The 16,811-nt window shown below is 51.1% G+C and overlaps 1 protein-coding gene across 2 annotated transcripts in view; it reads right to left on the bottom strand.

Moving 5' to 3' along the window:
- The window catches only part of GPAT2 (glycerol-3-phosphate acyltransferase 2, mitochondrial), a gene marked incomplete at its 3' end in the record, with an annotated part of 184,346 nt that overhangs the window by 99,159 nt on the left and 68,376 nt on the right, over positions 1-16,811 (bottom strand). For both annotated transcript variants that reach the window (XM_034761708.1, XM_034761709.1), the window contains 1 exon segment: positions 14,560-14,675.

Below are 16,811 nucleotides of genomic sequence, written 5' to 3'. Positions count from 1 at the left end.
CCGATTTTCCACACTTGCTGTCTGGTCACCCTAGCCCCGGGTCAGCTGACTTGGGCCACAGAGCTCGGGTTGCAGGGCTATAAAACTGCCGCGTAGTCATTCGGGCACAGATGGGAGCCCTGGCTCCGAGACTGCATGATGCAGGAGGGAGGTTTCAGAGCCCGGGTTCCAGCCTGAACATCTACCTGGCAGCGTTATGGCTGCAGCCCAAGCCAGCTGATCCACGCCCTGAGACTCGGGACTGCAGGTTTCTTATCATCGTGTAGACATTCTAGAAGTCTCTCAGAGGGAGAGCCCACGGCGCTCGTGAGGGCAGCGTTTCTCACAGGACAGTGCTAGAAGGTGCTGTGCTGCAGGGACCAGCATGGGGGACTCCGCAGGCAAGGCTCTCCTGGTGCTGAATCAATCTCCCAGGTTGGCACTGTGCTTTTTGAGATGCTGTCCTTGGGCTGAGACTTCAAAGCAAGGGGGTGGCCAGTTGTGGTTATTTAAAAAGCCCTTAAAGGGATGTTATCCTGTGTCCCAACTAAATTCCAGCTGGGGTAGCTGCGTTCTGCCTCCCCACTCGCAGGCTGATGAAATCCCCTTCCTACACTAAGTTGTTCAGCCGCCACATTCCACCCCAGAAGTAGGTGCATTGCAGGGACGGGCACTGTAACCCCGCTGCAGTACAGTGCGCCTATACAGTTTGCACAATCCTTTCGTCCAAACCTCAGGCTCTAATTGGATGAAGAGGCACTGTCTGAAAGCCCAAATTCATTAGTTCTGCTATTTTAATTCAATTTCAGAAATTTCCCCTTATGTTCCCCTGGGGTTTGATTTCTGGGCTCACAGCTTTATGCCGACAGTGTTTCCAAGTGAAATGTGGATGTGTGGGGGGTTAAAGAGGTGAGAAAGACAGAGCTACAGGAGAGAGCAGGAAGGAAAAAGAGCTCAGGAAAGGATAGAGAAAGACAAAGAACATACTTGTATTCCTTTTGTCTTTGTAAGTAGGGTGTGGGCGCGATGTTGTGTACCTGTGAGCATGAGTTGCTTGGTGTGCCTGTTGGATTGCCTATCATAGAAACATAGGGCTGAGAGAGAGCGCGCAACTCAAGTGTGCATTTGCCAGGGTGTCTGATTGTGCAGGGGGTGGCCCCGATCCAGCAGAGTTTTTGAGCACATGGATTGTCCCACTGGTTTCCATGAGCCTCGTTATTTATTTGCGGCAGGGCCTAACGGCTCCACGGGAGATCAAGCCCCTGGGGTGCTGTACAACCACAGAGCGAGACAGTCCCTGCCCCAACAGCTGACGGTCGAAACAGACAAGACAAAGAATGAAGCCTGGGGGAGAAAGAGGCACCAAAAGGTGCTAGGACTCTCACACAACAGCAGAGCAGGAATTAGAACCCAGGTCTTCATGTTTTCCTATCCCCTAGGCTACACAGCTTCTCCCTGCGAGTCTGCATTGGCAGCTGTTGGAAGGGGTAGGCAGGGTATTAGCCTGGGCTGCGGAAGAAAGCCCAAGGATCAATTCCTGCTCTGCCACAGACTTCCCACATGACCCTGGGCAAGTCACTTAGCTTTTGCTTGCCTCATATCCCCATTGGGCAGAGAGGGAAAACAGCCCTGCCCTGCCCCTAGGGGTGTGTGAGGATAAATACCCTAGAGACAGACGGGCACGAGTGTATGCCGGGCTCTGGGAGAGGAGCTGGCCCTTGCAGCGTGCATGAGGCAGGCTGGCTGGTGGTCAGGAGCTGCAGTCCACTAATGCTGGATCATGCCAGAGGATCATTGCATTGCAGCAGGAGACGGGGATGGGTGTGGCTGGGTCTAGGAGGTGTGATAGAGGGGCAGTGCGTTGGCACTCACATGTTATCCACGATCCAGCAAGGCCCAGGACACTGAATTTTGGGGGAAAGGGAGTGGTACACAAGCATCCCTGTCCCCCCACCATGGCTAACAGAGCCAGAGTGCATGGCTTGGCTGGGATCCTTGTTCAGGTGCAGCAGGAGATGCTATTACGACAGATGAAGGCAGGCTTGGCTAGGTGGCAGATGGAACAGAGCTGCCGGAGCCAGGGCTGTCAGTTTGATCTATTTAAAATCAATGCCAGGCTCACAAGAGCCAAAAGGTGGGCACAAGACAAACAGGGAGCACAGGATAGTGGGGGCCTGATCCTGAGCAGCTGGCTGAGCTCCCACCAAATGGCCAGGGGGAGAAGAAGCTGCTCAGATCTGGCCCAGAGAGAGCGGGTCAGACAAGGGGAGACAGGAGAGCGGGCAGGGAAAGATCAAAACGAGACTGAGAGCGACAGATAAAAGTAAAGCAGAGAAAGCAGAACAGAAGTGCCAGGGGCCAAGGGCCGACTCCTACACATGTAGCTGCTCTGAAGACAATAGAAGAGCCAGGAGCTGAAAGTACAACCCCTTCTTGCAGCAGGGAACGAGAGCACTCCCGCCACTAAGTGCCCTTTCAAAGCTCAGATCAAAGGGGTTTCAAAGCAGGAGAGCGTTTGGAAGTGAGTGAGTGCCCAGAAGCCTAGGAACGTAGGGCTGGACCTAGAGAGGTCATCTCCGTCCATCTCCCTGCATTGAGACAGGACCAGCCTCGACAGGTGTTTGTCCAACCTGTTCTTAAAACCTCTAGTGCCGGGACTCCACAACCTCCCTTGGACAGGGGTGCTGGAACAGGGGTAGAAGGGGCTATGGTTTGGGCACCAGTGAGTCCCCCACTTGTAGGGAGCTTCTGCCCTCGGGAGCTATTCCAGTTCTCAACTATCCTTAGAGGTCAAAAGTTTCTCCAACTCTCTAACCTACATCTCCCTTGCTGCAAACGAAGCCCATTGCCTCTTGTCCTGCCTTCAGTGCACCTGGAGAACAACTGACCCCTGTCCTCTTTATAACAGCCCTTAACAGATTTGAAGACTTCTTAGGTTCCCTATCAGTCTGCTTTCCTCAAGCCTGCACAGGTCCCCTGTTCACCTTTTCCCTCACAGGTCAGGTTTTCTAAACCTTGGATCATTTTGTTGCTCTTTTCACGTCTTTCCTAAAACGTGGCACCCAGAATTAGACACAATACTCCGAGTGAGGCCTCACAGATGCCGAACACAGAGGGACAATTACCTCCCCTGTCTTACATACGAGAGTCACGTTAATACACCCCAGACTGAGATTAGCCTTTTGAGCAACCGCATCACATTTCTGACTCATTCCATTTGTGACCCACTATCAGCCCAGACCCTTTCCCGCCGCCTACCCAGTTATTCTCATTGCGTAGTTGGGCATTTGATTTTTTCCTTCCTAAGGGAAGTACTTTGCACTTGTCTTTCTTGACTGCGTGGCAGTGGCGAGAGAGGCCTGGGGGAGGGGGAACCTAGGGAGAACCCAGGGACTGCAAGTTCACACTCAGGGCACAGGCAGCAGAACCGCAGCTGCTGTTCAGCTTCCTCTGGTTTTCCTCCAGCAGCTGAGGCTGTCACCCCAGAACGGGCCAACGAGCACAGGAGAGGTGTCTAATTGGTACCAGTGCAGCTACTGCCACCTCACGGCTTTCCTGTTGGCTATCCCTGGTGGGTCTCAATCCAGTTCCTAATAAACCCACCCAAAGAGCCTCCTAGAGGGTCTTCCAAGCTGGAGCCAAACGAGTGGCATGTACTATCCAATCCGGCTTTATGAACACTGGATGTGGCCTTTTGGTTAGGCCCCTGGTGGTGGTGCCGGTAGCTCTGAAACCCTTGAAGGTGGGCAGCAAGGACGCTGGTCTCCCTCCCAAGATCAGGGGCTCCCCTGCTTTCGGCACCCACCAATGAGCCTGCCTTCACTTTGGAGAGGTTCTCATCAGGGTGAAATGCCCAGGCTTTCATCCCGTAGCCCCTCTGTCGAGACGGACAACTGAGGTGCAGCTTCTGGCCTGACTCGAATCATGCTCAGCCCCAAGTTACTGGGCACCCTGCAGAACTAAACAGTCCCTCCTAGCCTCCTAAGCTATTAAATGGGGGAGTGGATGGCAAGGCTTCCTCCTCCAGGCCGAGAGCCCACAGACTCACTTCACACATGCAACAGCAAACCTGCACCCTCAGACAGTCGTAAACCTGGGAGTGAGTGGCAGAAGGTTCCACATCCCAGCCAGTACAGTTGCATGTGTGAGGTCATACGGGATCCAGCAACCTGGCCCTACGCACAGCTGGTGTGAAATGACAGAGCAAAATGGACTTCAAAGGATTGATAGGAGGAACCAGAGCCTTATGGACCATGCACCCTGTCCCTGCCACCTCGCTGCCCCTCCTCTGTCTTGCACCCAGCCTTAACCGAATTAGCTAATTCAATTTCTCCCTGCACTTCACTTGATTTTGCTGCATACTGTATTTGCCTAAGGAAATTTAATTTGACATTGTCAAACCCCCAATACCGAACCTGCTTTTTGCTGAGTCAGACGCTCGCAGCTGGCGACTCTTCCCCGGCCGCAGAATAGGACAGCGACGTTGCTGCAGCCAGGACCAAAGCAAATAAAAGGCTCTGTCAGGGGACTGGATACCATTCCCACCCCTTTAAAATCAGCCACACAAGCACTCGGAGGCCACAGCTGGGTCTTCAGAAGTCTCTTTCTACCGCACCGTGGCAAGGTCAAGGTGTTTATAGTCATCATGGTATCAGACCCGTACACGAAACAAAACAAAAAAACAGTGTAATTTCAGTGCTGGAGATTTTAACACCACAGTGTGAATTTTATGGTGGGGAAAGTGCCAGGTGATTGCATTGGTGGCAGCTAGCCACCCCAGCTGAGACCTGGCCCCGTTGTATTGGGTGCTGCACATAGGGTGACCAGATGTCCCAATGTTCTAGGGACAGTCCCAATTTGGGGGGCTTTTTCTTATATAGGCATCTATTACCCCCTACCCCGATTTTTTTTACACTTGCTGTCTGGTCACCCTAGTTGCACAGTCGGAGCCAGTGCCTGCCAGGAATCTATTTACAATCAAAATAGACAAAAGTGGGAGCAGTAGAGGCACGGAGATGTGTCCAAGGCAGTGCCAGGGCTAGAACTCACATCTCTGGAGTGCCAGCGCCATACCCAGCCTCCCACTAAATGGCAGTTCTGGAGCCTCGGCTCCCACAGCAGCAGGGCAAGCTTCTTCCCTTCCAGCCCCTAACAGGAGACTATGCCACTAACGGAGAGAAAGCCGCTCGGTGTCCAGGCCTCATTCAACCTTGGTCTTCCTGCTGAGATTGGAGCAATTTCTCAGTGGTAGCAGATGACAGAACAAGGAGCAATGGTCTCAAGTTGAGGGGCGGGGGGGCTCTAGGTTTGATATTAGGAAACACTATTTCACTAGGAGGGTGGTGAAGCACTGGAATGGGTTACCCAGGGAGGTGGTGGAATCTCCATCCTTAGAGGTTTTTAAGGTCAGGCTTGACAAAGCCCTGGCTGGGATGATTTACTTGGGGATTGGTCCTGCTTTGAGCAGGAGGTTGGACTAGATGACCTCCTGAGGTCCCTTCCAACCCTGATATTCTATGAAGTTACTGCCAGCTGCAGTGGGGGCTTGCCTGAGTCTGGACCGGCCCAATGGGACGAAGGCTGAGAACTGGCAAAAATTCATCTCAGCTAAGAGCACCTGATGGTTGTTCAGCTTCTAGGCCCAGGGCAGAAATTGAATCAGTGATTTAGGAATCTAGGCAGTTGCCTACCCCCAGAGCTTCCCCGCTCAATGCAAGCCAGTCTCAAACCAGTTTAAGAGCCTCCCACCAGCAGCTAGACCACTTTAACTAAGTGGGTCAAGTTTCTGTATAGACAAAGTTGGACTTGATCAACTCCCACTGCCTATGATGGGAGTAGGAAGGGACCCTCGGTTCAGAGAAGATTCAAAACTAGCGATTAATATTTCTGCTCATTAACCTCTCCCCTCTGCCTCAGCAGTGCCTATGTCAAGATGTAAACAATTTACACCCAGGCAGACTGAGAACACCACGTCCGGATGGGTCAGGAGTCAATTTGGAATCGTAATGAGAGAGCAGCTGAATTCAAGCCCTGGGATTGGGCCAGCCTTTCATTCCCAAGCAGCTCTGGCCAAAGCCACAGAGAAAAAGGAAGAGATAAATTCTCAGCTTGTCTCTCACTAATGAGACCTGTCTCCGCACATACAAGCCCTCCCATGGCCGGAGATTCGGCCACACTTTATGGGAGATAAATGCCTGCTTCACGCAGACAGCTCTGCAATGATGAATAACGCTGGAAGTCACCCCAGCTCCAGCAATCAGCCAGACCCAGGAAAGAAACAACACACAGCGGGAAGAGACTGCAGCAGCCTTTGGCTCCCAGCGGAGCAGGGTCGGGCATGGGCAGAAATTGTGGCCTTAAAAGGGCTGAACTCCGGTAACTCAACTCAGCACCCGGCAGGCAGTCGTGTGTTTGCTTTTCGCGCTGCGATATGGCCGCCGTGAAGGGAGCGCAGGTCATGGCAGCCCTGGGGAATGACCCTAGCCAAGAGACTGTGCCCCCTGCATGCCCAGCTCTGCCCCAGGAGCCCCACACAGGGTAGGGTGGGGTATTCTGTGCTCCTGTAAAGCTCTGTAGGGATCTTTGAAGCGGAGGCCCAGCATAGGACTGCCCTGGATGAGGCAGCCCCTGCATTGTGAAGGTGCAAACTGCCTTCTCTGTGTGAGCAGCAGGGTGAACCCCTCTTCCCTTAAGGCTGAAAATAGTGGAAATACGGGGGGCAGCCTGGAAGGCTGCAGAGCTGGTAGAGTGAGAGGGGTGGAGCGTGGGTGAATGCTTTGCCTCACTCCTCAGAGTGGAAAGGAACCAGATAGGATTCAGGAGACCTGGGTTTAATTCCTGGCTCTGCCACTGGCCTACTGGGTGACCCCCTCATCTGTAAAACAAGGAGGATTTGGATCTCCTTTGCAAAGAGCGTAGAGATCCTGCTCCCTAACTGGGCGTCCGAGGCGCTGCGGTCATGAAAATAAGTCAAGAGGAGAAGCACTACAGAAGAGCGAGGCATTATTCTAGAGGAGCACCACTTTTAAGGCTGCAGTGAGCCCCCTATTTGAAATAGAGCTGGGGGGAGAGGGTCTTGCTAGTCCCTGAGGGAATGGTGGCTGCTGGTTTGCACTGGGGAGGCCAGTTGGCCTGGGTACGTGGTTCCCACAGCAAAGGGTTTACTTGTGTGTCTGCAGAGGAGAGGTTACAAAGTCCCCCCCCACCCCATCCCCTGCTTCTTTGGGTTCTTCTAGCCCCAGGTCTGAGGGAGACACAAGGCCTGGGAAAAAGAAATTCAGCCGTGGGCAGCTGTTGTGCTGAGCCCATTGCCTATCCCACTGCTCAGCCTCATTGCGTTTCCTTGAGCTTTCCCTGGCTGTACGCACCTGTCGTCTCTTGCTCTATACTTGGACTGTAAATCTAGTGCAAGGGGGGGCCCTACTCAGTGCTACTGTAATACAAACAAGTGGACACCTCCCCCAAACCACATGCACAAATAAGGTCTCAGCTCCAGGCCAGTGTTAAACGCAAAGAGCTACTCCTCCTTATGTGGCCGGGCTAGCTGGAGTTTCACCCAGATCAGGTAACAGGACAATAGGAACAGTGGTTGAAAAAAGGAAGCCAGGAAGGGCATCGAACAATGTAGCTGCCTGTTCATGTGCTTTTATTGGCTTGGGTTGGTGGGGTATGCAGTCAGGCAGCTTTTACTCACACCTACAGTCGTCGTGGGTGTGGGGGTACGGCGGGGAAATCGGCCACACAGGGACAAACCAAGGAACAAGAATTGCACAGCTCCTGTTCAGCCTGAGCTAAGCACGTGGGGGTGGGTGGATGGGGAATGTAGCATTTGGGAAGGTACTGGATTGAATTTGGTTTACCCCCACAGGACGGGGGAGGGGAGACTATAGCGCTGGCTTCACCCAAGCTCTGGCCCCAGCAGCGACTCCTCTCACCCAGGAGAGCAGCATCTGGAGTGAGCTCAGCTCCCTGGATAAATTGCCCAGCCGCACTAGAGGAATAAAGTTACCCTGCTCACTCCCCAGGTGTATACTAGCCTGGGGGGGGGGGGGGACTGAGAAAGAGAGAAAAAGAAACTCGACACCTCCCACCCTGGGCCCGATTCTGATCTCACTGGGTGCTGAGATCTCTGTGCTGGCACGTTGATGGAAGAGAACGGCGCGCTGAGCCTTTGTTCTCAGATATTTACAGCCTGCATGGAGCGGGGTTAGCAGCACAGCTAGTACGGCCGAAAAGATACCCCATTGACAGCTAGATCTGCTCAGCCCGAGAGCAGGAGCAACGCAGGCCCTGGTGGGCAAGTTACCCCCCCCCCAATCACGTGCCCTCCTGCACCCCAGCCTTACCCAGGAGAGCCCTGCCTCTGGCACAACTAGACAAACAACCCTGGGCAGCTGTACTCAGCCCCTGAGAAAACAAGAGAAGAACTAGCAGGGTCTGTTCTAACCTCTGCCCCACAAATCTCACTGGGCCGAATGCACCTGGGCATAACACCACGTGCAGAGGGATAACGAGCCCTTTGATATCATGCTGTCCTTGTTCTGTGCCCTGATCTCTGCTCCGCCATCTGTGCCAAAGCCACACAACGCCAACTCCAGTGGTGTAGGGTAGATGCGACAGGGCAAGGCTTTGGATCAGCTAAGTAATGCCTACAGTGGGGATCTAACAACCTTCCTCCAGCAGAGGGAGGGAGCTGCTGTAGAAGAGAGAGAAATTTAGGGTTATACAAAGGGAGGTAGGAAATTACATTAAGAGAAACCTAGACAGAGCATCCAGCCAAGCTTCTCAAGTGCAGCATCTCCTCGGGGAGAGGATTCACCCAAGGGAAGGGGCGGAAGCCTTGTTGGTTGGATCACTGCAGGACAAAGCCCTAGGGAATATCCTGTAGGGAGTAGGCCGGCCCCTGACAGCAGGATGGAGTTGCTGACCCTATGGTCCTTTCCCAGCTGTTATTGTAATGATCCCATGATGTCACAGCACTCCAGTTATACCACCCCCACAGGCTTGGTCAGGGGGAGGGATAGCTCAGTGGTTTGAGCATTGGCCTGCTACACCCAGGATTGTGAGTTCAATCCTTGAAGGGGCCACTTAGGGATCTGGGGCAAAATCAGTACTTGGTCCTGCTAGTGAAGGCAGGGGGCTGGACTTAATGACCTTTTGGGTCCCTTCCAGTTTTATGAGATATACCTATCTCCATATATTTTATTTTTATACATTTATTTTTATAAGCCTCTACACCATGCTGTCTTTAGGAGATTGTGGATTCTACTGTAAGAATGAGACAAAGAAGCCAGCTGCTGAAGGAGTTTTCTCCTCCAGGTACCAGATCTAAAGATAGCAAAGTGTTTCTCTTCATAGATTCCAAGGCCAGAAAAGACCAGAGTGATCATCTAGTCTGACCTCCTGAACAACACAGGCTAGAGAACTTCACTGGATTAATTCCTGAGTAGATGTTTTTCTAAGATGCTTTAGTAGTTCAATCTGAATGTAAAGACTGATAGTGATGGAGAAGTCACTGCAACCCTTGGTGAATTGTTCCAATGCTTGATAACCCTCCCTGTTAAAATTTACACCTTATGCCAGCTATTCAGTAAAGAAACTTTTCTAAATTAGAGATCAAAACTAACTTGACCTGGGCCCACCATCCCCTGGTACCAGTACTTTCGAGTCAGGCATTATGTTCCTCAACTTCTCAGAAACCTACTTTACAGAAAGCTCACTTTAATGGAAACAGTACCTGGTCATTTAGGAAAAAAGTTTGTCAATCCTTGCAGACCACTTTCCTAATAAAAAGCATCCATATATAACACCCTGGGGGAAAAGGAAGCAGAGGAATGGGGGTTTGAGCTACCAAAAAAAAAAAAAAAAGGAAATTATGGAAAAGTTAACACACCATTTACATACCAAGCAAATTAGACAGAGGACAGGTAGATACTTAGATATTTGGTTCCCTTTTATTTGGTTCACAGACAAAGTACAGGTTTCAGAGTAGCAGCCATGTTAGTCTGTATCCGCAAAAAGAACAGGAGTACTTGTGGCACCTTAGAGACTAACAAATTTATTAGAGCATAAGCTTTCATGGACTACATATGCATCCGAAGAAGTGGGCTGTAGTCCACGAAAGCTTATGCTCTAATAAATTTGTTAGACAAAGTACATTCACCTGCCAAAGAACCAATATACCTGTCCAATTTTTTTTTTTTTAAAGACTAACATTTTTCAGACTTACCTGGTCTGTTAAAAGCGTACATCAAGATTGCACTCAACTAAATAAAATCACTAGCAACAACATCGCTCCAATATGGTAACACCCTGTTAAACAGAAAGATCTGACAACCATATGTGTGTCTAAAATGCATCTTTAAAACAAAAACTGTTGTAATGATTGTTTTATTTGATATTTGCAGGGATTTGTAAACTTGTTCAAACTTGCTAAATAAATAGTTAAAAAAGTGCACCTATTTCCAGTCTGAATGTATCTAGCTTTATCTACCAGCAATTGGATCTTGTTAGACCTTTGTCTGCTAGACTGCAGAGCCTATTAAATATTTCTTCTCCATGTAGGTACTTAAACAGATTAAGCAACCCTTTAACCTTCTCTTTGTTAAGAGAAAGACTCCAGGAACTAGCCACCAGAAATCAGGCTTGCGCCAATCCTTTAATCATTTGAATGGCTCTTTTTGACCCCTCTCCGATTTATCGACATCCTCCTTGAGCTGTTGACACCAGGACAGGACACAGGTTATTCCCTTTTTTGTATTAGTCACTTGGGACTGGAATCCTATCTACTCCTACTCCAGATTTCGCTGTTTATTCAGCCAATGAATCTCAGTGGCCTTTTAAGTTTTCGGCTACATCATTGCACTGGGAGCTCCTGCTCAGCTGATTATCCACCACAACCCAAATCTCGGTCATTAGCACAGACACCAACTTTCCTTGGCACTGGTGGGTGCTCGCCCTCAGCCTCACCCCTATTGGACCCCTCCCCAAATCCCCACCCTGGCCACTTTCCCAAGTGAGCGTGGCTTCCTGCGTGAAAGAGCTGTTTCGTGGTGCAAGTGCTGGGAGGGAGGGGGCAGAAGCAGGACTTGGCAGCGTGCTCAGGGGAGGAGGCGGACTGGAGGCAAGCTGGGGGGTGGGGCAGGGAGCTGCTGGTGGGTGCAGAGCACCCACCAATTTTTCCCTGTGGGTGCTCCAGCCCCAGAGCACCCACAGAGTTGGCGCTTATGGTCATTAGCAAGGCCTGACTAGATACTCCAATCCTAGCACATCCTTCGACCCACATTCCCCTCACCAATAGTTCTAGGAAGTTGAGAGCTTAGCTTAGCATCTCTAGCTCAACACCTAGTAAAGGTGAGATTTAGGTAACCCTTAGCAGCACTGCAGCTTTCCAATGTTAGTCACCATAGAAAAGAGCTTCCCCATCTCCCGACCCCAGGGCTGCTGCTTTCTCACACGCCCTCTGCTATTTGGGGATTTTTCTTAAAGCCCCAGCTCCTGGAGCCATGCAATTCTGCGAGAATCTCAGCTTTCATTTTAAAAACATTTCCAGGCCTTGTGGTTATGGAGACAAGCTTGCGAACAAAACTGAGCTTTTAGAGAGTGCTTGAGAACAAGAGAAAGCACATTAAAAACAGAGCTCGGATGCTTCTGATGATCTCATGATTTCAAGGGTCCTGCCTTAGGATTTTTGAACACCGGGGGTTGGCAGGACCCTCCCATGATGCCACACAGAACTCCAAATCCCCTTGTGTCTCCACTGCAGCCACCCCGCCACCAACATATACCCCACCCTTGCAGGTTCCCTGCTGGCCAGGCGGAGTACTTCAAACAGACCAGCTACATAAGGAATGCAGCCCAGAGCTCAGCAGTAGGTCAGAGTGGGTTGCAGAACTCTGGACTTCGCCTCCCCTGCTCTGCTTCCCTATTAGCCCCAAACCCTCCTTTCTCACTCCACCACCCATAGCGTCCCATCCCCCCATCACAAGAGCTGGCTGCATTCAAGCATTAGCCACTCAGAAACAAGCTACAAGTAAATTAGTGAATTAGCATTGCTAAGTTCGATCCCACACAGGAGTTGAGGGCTCAATTTCTGACCCTGTCTAATTTGCTAGAGGACTTTAGGGAAAGCCATTTAAAGCCAGCCTTGACTACCTGACTCACAGGGGCACTGAAGTTTAACAAAGGTTTGCAACGAACTTTGTGATAATATTCTGCATGCGTCTCTTCCAAGAATCCCAAACTCCCAGGGCCACCCAAGACAAAACGCAACAGAAAAATTAAACCCTGCGAGCGAGCGCATCTGCTTCGGGCAAGCAGCGAGGCAGGTGAGGTCTCATCCAAGAGCAGAAACCAGAGCAGATTTCAAATAGCTTCTGAAGAAGGGTCCTACCATGAAAGCCATCCCCACTGCTTGAGTCATTGGGGGAATAAAACTGTCAGTGACCGGACTGAAAGACTAGGGCCTATGTTTTCAAAGCCATCTGGTGATTTTAGATACCTAAGACGACCCCCCCCCCCCCCCCCCCCCACACCCACCCCCCCCAAGGGACCCCAAATTTTAGAAAGGGTTGAGCATTGGTCCTCTGAAAAGTCAGGAATCTGTAAGGAGTCTCAAGTGGCACCAAAACATTTTTTTTTTTAAATCAAGTTTAAAAGGCAGCTTTTGCCTCCGGATTTCAGCTAGAAAACTGAGCTGGTTTGCATTAAGCAGGCTTAATTTTTATCCTATTGTAGGGATCAGAGCAGGGCTGTGTGTTGCCCCAGGTGTAAAGAGTCTTAAAAGTTAATTGAGTTTCCGTCACCCTCCTGCTATTGATCAATATCTATGTCCTGGCCAGCTGCAGTTTGAGAGGCGGGATCATGACTCTCCCTGGTAACGGAGGTGATTGGCAGGTGATCGAACGAGGCTCACTGGCATTGAAGCCTAGCTCAGCACCCCGCTGTTCTTGCAGGTTAGTAACTTATTCACACGGATCCCTGGCACTGCCCTTGCCTGTGGGCTCTGAGCATTATAAGGAAAAGCAGATATGTGCTTTAGATGCCAGATTCCTAAGGCCTATCATGCAACGTCAGTGCGAGGATTCACATGCACTGTGACTCTAGGGTCAGGCCCAAATCCCAATAAGTTCAGTGGAAAGAGCCCAGATCAGACTTACAGGGCATCTCACCACACCTCCATCTAGTGGTTGGTCCCAGCAACTACACAACCAGCTACCATCTCCCAACTCAAGGAGACACTGACTGTCTGTTCAAGTGGGAGCAACATCTGCTTTTGGCTGTGAAAAGCAGGGCCGCCAAGAGTGGGTCCTGGCCCCAGTGAAAAAATTTTTTCAGGCCCCCCAGCAAAGGCAGACCCCGCTAAACAGGGCTGATGAAGCCAGGCCCCCTTCCGGACCGCTGGGCCCTGGTAATTTGTACCGGCTTTCGCGCCCCCTGCCCCCATCGGCCCTGGTGAAAAGCCCCAGGTTCAATTCTAATCAATGACCAGCATGTGTACATTAGGGCTGCCAACTTTCTAACTGCACAAAACCAAACATTCCTGCCCTGCCCTCTGGTCAGCACTGGGCACTTGGCAAATCACACAAAGGACGTTTGATTCGGACTGGACAGGTGGGAGCTCAACACTGTCTGAAAACAAGCCCCTGGCTATCTGCGATTAGTTTCAGAACAGTCTCACCCAGAGTTAGGGTATGTCTGTGCCAGGAGTGACGGAAGCCCCCTAAAGGTGGGGGACCACTGGGGTCCCACCCCCTTCACCAAGGCCCCACCCCCACTTGCTCCTCTCTGCCAACTTCCCCTGTTGCTCACCCTTACGGCAAGTAAAAAGTGGAAGGGCAGAGCCCTCCCCCTTTTAAAAATGATGGGGCCATGTTCCCCCTGTTCCAACACCTCTGGTCTGTGCCATGATGATGATTTAATTGGGGATTGGTCCTGCTTTCAGCAGGGGGTTGGACTAGATCTCCTGAGGTCCCTTCCAACCCTGATATTCTATGATCCTAACACCATAGCATAGGCACTTCTTGAACTGGAAAAACCTCTTCCATCAACCACCTAGCTAACCCACCTCTCCAGCTGGAGGTCACCCTAAATGCTTCTACACTGGGGGTTAGGTTGACCTAACTCAGTCATGCAGAGTGTGAATTTTGTAAAAAGCCAGCCCTGAACAATGTAGCTTGGGCGATCTAATGTTTAAAGACCAGGCCTGAGGGACCACTCTTAACAGCTGTGGTACTAGAGATCCCGGACTCAGTTCAGTCCCACGGTGTCTGAAGTTGTGACCAGGTGTTAGGTGCTCTGAACTTTGGGAATGCTCAGATCTGGACCTCAAGCTTAGAGGCTCTGGCCCCCTCTCTAATTAGGGCAGCAGATAGCCAGCTGGGAATGGCACCGCACAAAAAGAGTGCTTTGCTGAGCATCTCTGAAGAGCGAGGTGTTCCTGAAAAGAGCAAACGCAGAGCTGTTTTGCTGATGCTGAGAAACAAATCCCAGGAAGGATCTATGGGGATTTAAGACTTAGCAGAACCACAAACATCTTTAGATGTCTTTGAAAAATCGGATGCAATGGAAAGGGTTTGGTACCTCGGAGCACGTGGGAGAACTGCCGCCTCCACATGCGATTGGCTGATTCAGATGCTTCTTGTGATCAGGACCTCCAGTGCCCCAGGGGGGGTCAGGGCTACAGGAACGAAACTTGCCTGCAAAGGAGGAAGAAAAGACGGTGTGAGCGGCACAGGAAGGAGGGGGTGTTTAGGGTCACAAGGAAGCAGAAGTGGGTCCCTGGCCATGGCAGTACAGGGGAGTATCAGGCTCAGACACTGACCTCGCCACATGGTTTGGGGTGCTTAGAACTGGACCCAGTGTGAGTTACTCTAGCCAAAAACACATTGGGCTCAAGCAAAAAAAAAAAAAACCACACACACACACACACACTAACAGGAGGGGAGTCCTGGGGGCAAATTCAGGAGGGCTCCCCCAGTCCTTCTGTTGGGAGAGCGAGGATCTCTGGCACAGTCAGCGTGGCACCCCCACAGAAAAGGCCCACGGAGTTCAGATCCACTAGAGGCCAGTGCTGTCTGAGTGGAGACCTGGTGCCTCTACTCCAAGCTCTGGAGCCTCTCCCTGGCAGGCCAGCTCTGTCAGAGTCATGCTGCCTGGGGTTCTCCTGCCCACTGCTGCCTGGCACACTCCTTAATGTGGTTCCTCAGTGCCGAGGGGATTCCAGGAGGTTATGTAGCACCTCAGACTGTACTCCCTTTTCAACGTATTCCCCAGAAGGATGTTACGGCCCTATGGCCCACTCCCTACACTTGCATGGACCATACAGGGCTATCTGCAAGCTGGGGAATAGGGGAGGGGAGGATAGTGCTGCAGAGGCAGCTAAGTCTCCCTTCCACATTGCCTGGGGCAAGTCAAAACACAGATGGTTCCAAGGTGTGTGACAACAGAACACTGCCACTGTTAAGAAAATCTCCATTAGCAGTATAGGGCTCATGACACAGCTGAACACACATGCACGCACGCTCTGTGCCCAACACAGAGTGGAAGTGTTATTGAACTGTGACACCTACAAGGCACCATCATGCTGCCTGGGCAGAGACTCTGGTTCCTAAGATTCATTGCTAGAAAAGCAGCAGATTCTGCACTTGGAAAGAGAAGGAAACAGACTTTCAGGACGGCTGAATTCTCTGACTGTATCCCACCTTCAATTCCACACCCAAGCTAGTCAAGAGGAAACACTGTTGATCCTCCAAAGAACAATACAATATAGCAGCAAGAGAACCCAACTGCAACAAAAGGGGAAGAAACTTGAGGCTTGCCGGAAACACACCTGAAATATTAATGTCTGGAAGGTTTCTCATTCAAAGGAAAATTGCAGCGTTTGCAACAGACAGTGCTCTCAAAACACTTGGCAAAGGCAATCACGTATTGTTCCTATTTGAGATAAGGAAACGGCGGCATGACTAGGGTCTGAGTTCAGGACTCTATGGAAGAGCCATTGTTAGGGAAGTGGTCAGCATTTCTAGGGCACTAGATGAGGGCAAGCTTCTTCAGTGGAGCTGCCCTCTTCCCCTTTGAGATCAGCTGAGATGGAACCAACACCTCGCCCTTCAGGATTTCAACAGTGATCCACGTTAACAGAGCAGGCACTATTGTCATCCTCCAGTGGTCAGACCAGGTAAAGAGGATGGTTTGCTATTGGCCCCACACTCAGTAGATGCTAGCCCTTTTTAATCTGGATGTCCAGGGCTCATTCCCACAGGGGGCCACAATCAGCAGTGGCATGGCACAGTGGGAAAGCACCCTGCTTTGAAGGTATTTTTTCAACATGTATGGAGACCGCTTGAAGGGCTTAGATGCTTGATTTTGTTAGCATTCTAGGCGGAGTCTGGGAACAGAATTTGCAGAGACTGAGGAGTGGGAGATGCAGGCCTGCTCTCTGCTTCGGGCACATCCACATGCCCAGCTCAGCTGCAGGGGTAGGGCTATTTCACTGTAGTGTAGACACTTGCTACAATGACAGGGAGGGTTTCCCATCCCGGTAATAAATCCACCCCCTCAACGGCCCTGAACCATGTGGCTTGGCTGATGTACATTTTAGGTGTAGACCAGCTCTTAAAAAACTTGCATCAGCATGTTTGTGTGGGTAAACCCACTCCCTAGTGACACCGCTATGCCAACAAAACTCCCAGTGGAGACACAGCTAGGGCAGTAGAACAGGGCTTCTGTTGGCATAGCCCAGAGTGGATGTGGGGGGGGACATGCGGGGTCACAGCATGCTCCCCTCCAATTTCTGTCAGGGTTTGCCAGCCAGACCCCCTCCCTTGTGCTGC

This window comes from Trachemys scripta, chromosome 2 (assembly GCF_013100865.1).
Source record: "Trachemys scripta elegans isolate TJP31775 chromosome 2, CAS_Tse_1.0, whole genome shotgun sequence".
In the NCBI taxonomy this organism is placed as follows: domain Eukaryota; kingdom Metazoa; phylum Chordata; order Testudines; family Emydidae; genus Trachemys; species Trachemys scripta.
This window is presented reverse-complemented; position numbering and strand designations above follow the sequence as displayed.